The sequence below is a fragment of the Schistosoma haematobium genome, chromosome ZW (assembly GCF_000699445.3).
Source record: "Schistosoma haematobium chromosome ZW, whole genome shotgun sequence".
Lineage (NCBI taxonomy): Eukaryota > Metazoa > Platyhelminthes > Trematoda > Strigeidida > Schistosomatidae > Schistosoma > Schistosoma haematobium.
The window spans coordinates 31,750,820-31,759,868 of NC_067195.1; positions in this window are offsets into that span (position 1 = coordinate 31,750,820).

The window sequence follows — 9,049 nt, forward strand, 5'->3', positions numbered from 1 at the left end:
TTCGCTTAACAGGCTTCCGTGTCTAGTAGCAGGGGATCTCCAACTCCTCCAGGCAGGAACCTAGGTATGTTAACAAGAAAACAGGAAAAGAAAATAGTAAATCATAGTGCGATACTATCCTTAGTCCTTAAGAATAGATCAAGTTGCCTCTTAAAAGACTCCTGGGAAGTCGCTTGGACTAGTTCAGTCGGCATCGAATTCCAGCATTTGACAACTCTTAAGTAATAGGAGTTGTGTCTACAGTCCGTTTTGCTATGTTGTATCTCCGATTTCTAGGTTTGTATTGGGACTAAGCTTAAATAGGTGTTTAAGGGGATATCCAGAAGTGTTAAGGATACTGTAAGCCATCAGAAGGTCACCTCTAAGATGCCTATACTGTGATTGGTAAAGGTTAAGTGATTGGAGGCGTTCTTCACAAGCTTCGAATTTGAGTCCTCGAACTGATATCGTGGCTCGCCGTTGGATACGTTCAAGTGTCCTTATCCTTTTGCAGTGAGGGAAGAAATATTTGTTTCCGCACTGCAAATGGGGACGAATAAAACTGTTGAAGATTGTGTGGAGATTTCTTCCGTCAAACTGGCCAAAAATGCGCTCCAATGTTACCAGCGCAAGGTTTGCTCGGAAGGCATTTTTGTCACAGTTAGCGTAAGACTTTAGATCGTAAGGCACCAGGACTCCTAAATCTTTTACGACTTGGGATACTATTAGAGAGAAGTTTCTAAAGTTGAAACTGTAGTATGCGACATGTCGCAGATGGACTTCTTTACACTTTGAAGTGTTAAAAGTAAGTCCGTTATCGTCTGCCCAAATTTGAAGTCGAGTCAGATCTTCCTGAAGTGCCTGTATATCGTCTTGGTTGAGTATCTCTCTCTCCAAAGTTTCACGTCGTGGGCAAAAAGTAATAAGTATGACGATACCTGTTGTGGAAGATCATTTATATTAATCAAGAAGAGAAGAGGTCCTAGAACTCAGCCCTGGGAGACCCCACTGGGACGTTCCATAGCCTGAGATAAAATGAAGCTAACGCCGACCTTAAAATGTCGATTTTTCAGATATGAAATGAACCAATCAATTAGAGGTGGTGTGATACCCAATCGTTTGAGCTTATTGATAAGACATACATGGTTAACCCTAACAAAAGCTTTTGAGAAATCAAGGTAAACGATATCAACCTTCCCCTTACGATCGACGATGCTTGTCCATCTGTCCACCGCAGTCAGCAGGTTGGTTATACAAGAGTAATCCTTCCTGAAATCATGATGTTGTGGTGAGAAGAAATTTAAAGACAGTAAATAGTCATGTTTACCATCGCATATCAGGGACTCCATGATTTTTGAAGGTATAGAGAGAAGAGCCACCGGTCAGTACCTTGAAGATTCACTGCGTCGAACTCCTTTGAAAATTGGTGTGATGTGAACCAGCTTCCAATGTTCCTCGGCTTAGGGAGTGTGAGAACATCACACTAAGCGGCGTTGCCAGGATTGAGGCTGCTTCCTTCAGTATAGCAGAATGAACCCTATCTAGACCCGGAGAAATGCTTTCCTTAGGTGCTGCAGTATCCGGAACACCAAGTCAGCGCTAAGGTTCACTGCGGGAAGCCCTGTGCAGTTGCAGATGAAGCTGTCACCAGTATAGTTGATGTGGGTCGATTGAAATGCTCGAGTATTGTTCAGCCAAAAGGTTAGCGGCGTCGCCGTCGTAATTAGTCGGGTCAGTTAACGAAATCTTTTTGACGAGCTCTCATGAATTTTGTTGGGCATGTTAGTTCCACAGAACTCATTTGAGAATGGACCTAATTTTGAAATTTTATTCAGAAAATTTGAATTTCTTTGATTTGGCGCCAAAAACGCCCTTGTCAACTTCACGTCGTATTTCCCACTGGGAAATATCTTAAATGCTACTGGTCCGTTGCATCTTTTAGTATGCTATTTCGTAACTCTCCACAAGTACGGTTTTGTATTATGTATATACGTTTTGAATTGTTTGTTGTTATCGCTCGTTTCTGACTGTTTGCAGAGTATACTTCCACATTACAACCTTGGACATCTTCCTATTGTTTGCGAGGCTTGGACGCGTAAAATAGCCAGCTTACTTGTCTTTGGTCACCGAGTCTTTGTTCTTGTTCGCAGATTAAGTGAACTCGTGATAGCTTCAACCCCAGCAAATCCAAAAAATGTTTTTCTCCTGCTTTCTAGTGTCATATTTCAGTTCCATTCCCTTTTTCGCTGAGAAGAACTTAACTCATCTTTACCAAACTCAATGAATTCGATAGTACATTTTGGTTTAGTGTTCCTTGAGTATGAATGAGTGCGTCCATACTAGAATTGTGGGGTTCACTCGACTTGCTAGACACTGCTGTCGAAGATTATGAACTACAGCAAAACATTTGAGGATAAAGGATGGTTGGTGACGAAAATAAAAGTGAGAACAGATTGGCGAATGGCATTGATATTTGATAGTGGTGGCAGTAATTGAAAGTCACGAGACTAGCATCAGGATCTGCTGTTCCTGAAGAAGGACGGTAAACTGCGGGCGCATGCGCGCTTGCTGTGCTTCCTCCGAAATCTGTGTGCACGTCGATTCGGATCACATTTCTAGTAAGTTGATCCTTATTGTAAACACGTGTTCTCACAGTGGCATTAGGATATTGTCAGCAATTCGTTAAGAGTAGCCTTGTGATATGTGGTGTGAAGTAGATTGTCTTGCATGATGAACATCATTATCATGTCGCTCTTTATTAATGTGAAAAATTAATAGTTCAGTTCCAGGCGACGCATTCAATTGACAATTATTTCCTTTCTTGATTCAGTAAGCCTGCCTCCTTACTTGTTGTGAGAGATTTCCGTCCAATCATTATCACTCGTGTTATCCGTATTATGCCCCTCGTTATTATTTTTGAGGCCCCATTTCATTACATTGTGATAAGACTTTAGTTCTAAAAACTTTTGACTGTATTGTTCGTTATTTTTTACCATGGGAACCTTTAACAGTAATGTAGGAGCTTTAGTATCGAGGTATTTTATGTTTAATAAGAGGGATGTCATACACTACAGAAAATGACACAGTACTTCATAACTGAATAAACGGTTCTATTTTTCAACCATTTACCAGGCATATTAAGTAAATTCATTTTTAGGAGGTGTCAGCTCTTCCTATTGGGTTACTTTGAGTTTTTCGAGATTATTGGTCATTATTAAATGGTACAACGGACAATCGAGTAACCGTGTTATTGTGCAGTTTGGCTACTACCATTGACTCCAAGTAACTCAAAGAATATTCGTAACCGATATAAAAAGACGTACTGGTTTGTTTCAACAAAGTAGATGTTGGTTGAGTTGTGTCGTTGTCTGTACTAGCGTCGAAGTATTTGATTTTCAGTCGTTTCTCTTGTATTGTTAGAAAACGTGCATATCGAGAATTAAATTCACGGTTTTCCGTGCAACGTTACTCACTGTCTTCGCTAAAAGTGAATCTTTTCAAGCACTATGTCTCTGCACATTAGTTGATTGTTAGACAGAATCATAGTGAGGAATTCAGCGATTTCAAGGTTAGTGACTGTTTAGCTGTATAGCACGCCATTTTGTGGCAGAGAAACTATTAGAATATTAGTTAGAATATAATTGCATAAATCACACTCAAACTTATGTTTCGATACGGTTGGCTATTATAGACTCAAAGAAGTCTCAGAACACTATATTGCATACTTATTCTCCCGCGTTTACCAGTGTTAGTAATTCACGTAATTGAACATATTTGAAGGTACTACTTTATTTTCTGTTAGATACGAGCTATTATGATGACATAAATCTAGAGTATACAAGAAATATCTTTAAACATAGGGGGAAATAAGTTAGTTCAAAGCAAACATTTGTGATTCACACAAACATTTCACTCGTAATCGTCGATTCAATCAAAAGCTTTAATTTTCCAACGAGCGATGCAAGGATTAGTTATGATATTCGACTTGCAGGATAACTCGTGGATCTTACATTTTCTTCAATGATTATGGACCTAAACACCTACACGAGCAGGCTTACAAACGTATTGCGTTCAGTTAAACCTGTTTTCACTTGACCGCAATCAACTGAGTTTCGTGTTCTACCTTCATTACGATATGATACACTAGTCTTTAAATGTCGCGACTTACTTCGAAGACCTCTCGAAACGGCATGTGGTGGACTCTTCAGAGTTCTTCAATGTGAGCTTAAGTACTGTATACTCGATAAGAAGTGAACTAACGACTAATCCAGCGCTGATCTTCTTGTGTCCGCCTATTCAGAAGGAAACCAAATCCATGTCGTTTTCATTCTGTACGATTGGGAGGCACGAGTCATGTAATTATCATACCCCATCTGATAATTGACAATCGCGATGACACTCGTTGACATCTGACGACTGACTCAAAACAATGCGTTCGGGAGGAAGAGTAAAGTTTCCACAACACCAAAGCGAATGCTTAAAGTAAGACACCACATAAGATTTTGTTTCAACTTGATTTTTTTGTACTTTGTCAAAGAACGAAACAAATCATTTTAAAATGCTCATATATATCACGACAGAGTACTCCGTGCCTCGCATATCCTATAACCGCTAGCAAGCTTGGATTAGTCGCTTTTCCTTATATCGATAACCTATCAGATATATGTTTGATCGTCTTTGCTTGTGACTTCTGATTTGGCTGAGTTTGTATATCTCAACTATAAAAGTTGTTACTGGTTATGTCTTTGTCAAACTCCGTATACCCTAGTCATCATTAGACTTGCTGCTTGAATCATATTTTCTAAATACAGACTCTCAAAAGTTGGGTATAATAGACTAAACATTTTTTCGCTCAAATACTGAAATGGTTTACGAATAGCCTATAAGATCCTGGAGCCTTCGGCAGAGTCAGCCTTGCAGATGTAGAATTATGGTCTACTATGATATTAGTACTGCTCTAATGATAGACCTAATCCTAAAACTCCAGACTTGTCATGATATAACTGCCTAATCTGTAAGATCTTACGTGGACGTCACATCATCGTCTACACCAACTCACTTTATCGTAACAACTACCAATGCATGATGGAGAAAGAACAATATATTTAATATAAATAAAAGATATAGGGTAACATTCCGCAAGGACCACGCCTGCTCTGAGAACCTACAAAATTGAAGTTTTGTACTTATTATAATTATGGATGTTGGAGCGACATTTGGGTAGACTATTTGTAAATTGCGAATAAACTTTGCTATCTAAATTGTAGTTTGGTTCTATTATTAATTTGGGTTCGTAATTTGCAAATAGATCGGTATATCGTACTTCAATGAAGGGAACGAGCAAAAACTTGAACGTAATACTGTTCAGAACCTGTAGAGATAAACATACTACAAAGTCTTTCTTGACTCGTTTAGTTATCTGTGGAAGACAGTTATTTGGCATTCATAGTAGTATGCATGGTGTAAACGGGAACGTAACTATGATAAATGCACCTTCGAATAACGACCACGCCTCTTCAAATAGTGAGCTAGTATTTACTGATCAGTCCATTGTTGCTGCACACTCCTGTATGGCTGTTATGTTTGCTCTCCACACATTTGGGTGAGATTTAACCCAACCGTTCATCATGTCACAAGCTGTTGACATGGATAACTAAACAGCATGAACGCTTTTTGCTAACAGTGGGAGAACATTTAAATGGACAATATTTCCGGTTGCGTGAGTGATTACAAGGTCGAACAAGGAATATCCTGGATTCGAACCAAAACATGTGGGTTCGGATACGTGCCATACTAAAGCACGCTCCATTACAGTCATCAGGAGACTACTGTCAAGAAATTTTTTAGATCTTACGGTGGCCATCTCTGTTCAACTAGTATGAAGTGCATTGAAGTCTCGTAATATCAGGCATCTGTTATTAACACTTTGTCGTGAATGAAGCTAACCCTCGTTCAATTTATAGAGTAAACTATACTAGTAGTGAATAAGTGTTTATTTCGCTCGTGAGACAGTACACAGTGGAGCGGTAGGTTACCTGTTCAAACAGATAGTTTTCAACATTCAATATAAGACAATAAAAATATATTGCCTATGTAAAATAAGAGCGTGAATGAACAATTGAGCTCTATTGTTATGAAATATACTTAGTTGTTTGAAGTCAACTCTTAACCAAACAACCTGAGTTGTTACATCAGCTTCCTCCTAGAAAGGACTTCCGTAGGAACGTTCACTATTAGTCCAAGTTAATGGAATTTATTTAATGAACTACGAGCATTTGTATATGACTCCTTAAGAGAAGCATCTATTCATCCAAGCCTTGGTGGCATTCTTTTACCAGACCTAACCATATGAAAATATGTAATATTTTTGGTTCTTAACCGCAGAGTCTTTGAAGCTGAGCGTAAAATGACTGATATTTATATTTAACATGTAACACTAAGGGTAGATAAATAGTGGTGAACGCAACAATAAAGGATCTAAATGGTATGGCTTGGTCGTGCAGGCGCCTTCACTCTATATAATCTCTTACTATTTGAGTCAAATATATTGCTCTTTTCCAAGCCCTACTGTGTTCTTCTGAAGAGCCAGACTTCAGATTAATGATCGCAACGTAGAATAATCCAGAATAGGCAGTCATTTGACTTCCACGCTAGATATTATATATTAAGTTTTAGCATAATGACAAATCTACAGTCTCATGATTAAGTCTATTATTATAGCAATACTAATGTTGTGAAAGAGAACACAAGTGGGGAAAATCGAATGTATTTCAATGCAAAATTACAGATCATCTTTGTAAAATCTGAGAATCATACAGTTAATACTTATTTTGCATAATGTCAATCAATTGCTTCAAACCTGACTGTTCCCTCTGCAAATGTCAGTCAATCGTCTTAGACTTCACTGTCCCTTAATTTCCACAGCAACCATTCATTGTTCTCGTTCTCTTTTCTTCGATCTTCTACCAGATCTTTCACTTCCGACTGATGTTACATAGTCCTTATATCTGTCGACATCACTAGCATACACCACATTAATAACAATCTATAACATAATACTACACTGTTAAACCCAACGTGTCAAATAGTTGTCAGGGCATTTTGGCATACTAAAACCGAACTAGACCATAATCCTAGAAACCCACTAATCGGAGATTCACTTCACCATGTAGCGATATTCGAGTCAACTGTAGAGCAAAATAAACACCCCAAATCAATAGCTCTGTACGTCTTTAACGTTTGATGCTGTCCACATTAGATTTAATGGACTCAACTAGCCGAAGGCGCTCGATAATGCATTCTCACCAGATCACGAGTGGGAACCTCGTGCTCAACATCCCCTGCGATCGCTAGCTAGTCTAGATCAGTCAATTATCAATATATTGATAGCCTATCAAATATACCTTCGAACCACCTTGCTTTTAACATTCGATTTCACTTGGTGGGTACGATTCATATTAGAGGGTGTGACTGGTTAAAGCGTTGTCAAACTCCAAATACCTGTGGCATCTTCAACTATTTTGCAGACTCGTGTCTAGTCCGGCTAGTGCCGTTTTCATTTTTATTCTGTTTTCTAGATACAGGTCACGTCCAACTACAATATGCGTGTTTTTGTGACTTTGACAATAGTTGACTAAAGATTTCGTTGTTGCCATGACACCTGGAGTACCCAAAGGCGTCTACATGGTCGCTGCCCAACATTTTGATCAGTTTATCTTACCTATTCTTACTTAAAATAATATTCTATGAGATAAAGCTTTTCTCAGCACCGTTGGGGTTTAGTCTACCCTAACTTTGAGAAATTAGCGATATATTCGGTGATTCAGAATCCGAGTCTAGAAAGAAATCTAAACAAGTCGTGTGTTATTTGCGACCCTTTTCCTATTCTACGCTTTTGTCTACTTCACACCATCCAGAACAACCAAATTGCGATTATTCTTAGCGGTGTATAATGGAAGACAATTGTTGACGATGGAAAATAAACTGACACAACAAATAAGTGATAAATTAAGTACAAGCAAATACAGAGAGTTGACTAAGGTAGAAAAGGATAGGGAGTCTGATGATAAAAATAGAGTGTGCAGCAATGACAGTAATTACATATCAATCGAGGGATATGCTTTTTGTTTGACTAAACTCAATGTCACGGCGTTTTTAGTGTGACTATTAACCGTTGACTGTCAACTTGGAAAGATTGCTGGGATCCCTGCAGATAGATATCTGATCCCATCATGTTAAGAATATATTTATTCATTCTCAGGTTTTGAAACCTTGTGTATTAACTATTTCTTTTGTTGTTTATCACGCTGATTTGTGTTAAAGAAATTCGTGGCTGTATCGCACAGACTGCACCGTTTGTGGTGTTTTTTATTTTTGATATAATTTGTTTTCTTTAATTAGAGCCGTATAAACCTTGTTTTGTTACAAATTAATATGAGTAACTAAAAAAGCTCATCGTACGCTATACAGAAGAACGTAGTTTGGTCTAATCGAATAGATCTTGGCCCATTAGTTTTGTGTTCAAACCGAATATTGACATTTCTGTCGTTACCCGCGTCAGCTGGAAGTAATTGCGTGAACGTTCTTTCCTATTGCTAGGTATAATTAGTGGCTATTTCGATCAAGAGACAAACATTGAGTGCAAACATGGCAGTCTACTTGGTTTTTGAAACCATCAACCGAGAGTGCTGTACTCACCTCGTCCTGAAAAGCATCTCAGCCAAGATCGACAAATCGTCTAAAATGTATGCGAACTTATTTCGGTTTCTCTTGCCTGTGTGCTGTTTGTTGCATTTTTCCTGTTCCACGCCGTTGTCCACTTTACGATATTCGGGACAGTCACATTCAGACTTCTCATGGAGATGACAGTTTTAATTAGGTCTTTAGGTACTATTTTAGAATCATGACCACTAATATCTAGTGACACTATATTATATTTACAATGCATATCTATATACGTCTGACGGCTTGCTCTGTTTCTGTTACATTTCTTGTTATAGATATATAAATTTTAAAAAAGACACAATACCAATCATAGTATACTATTGGCCTTACCACAAGGTGATGTTCG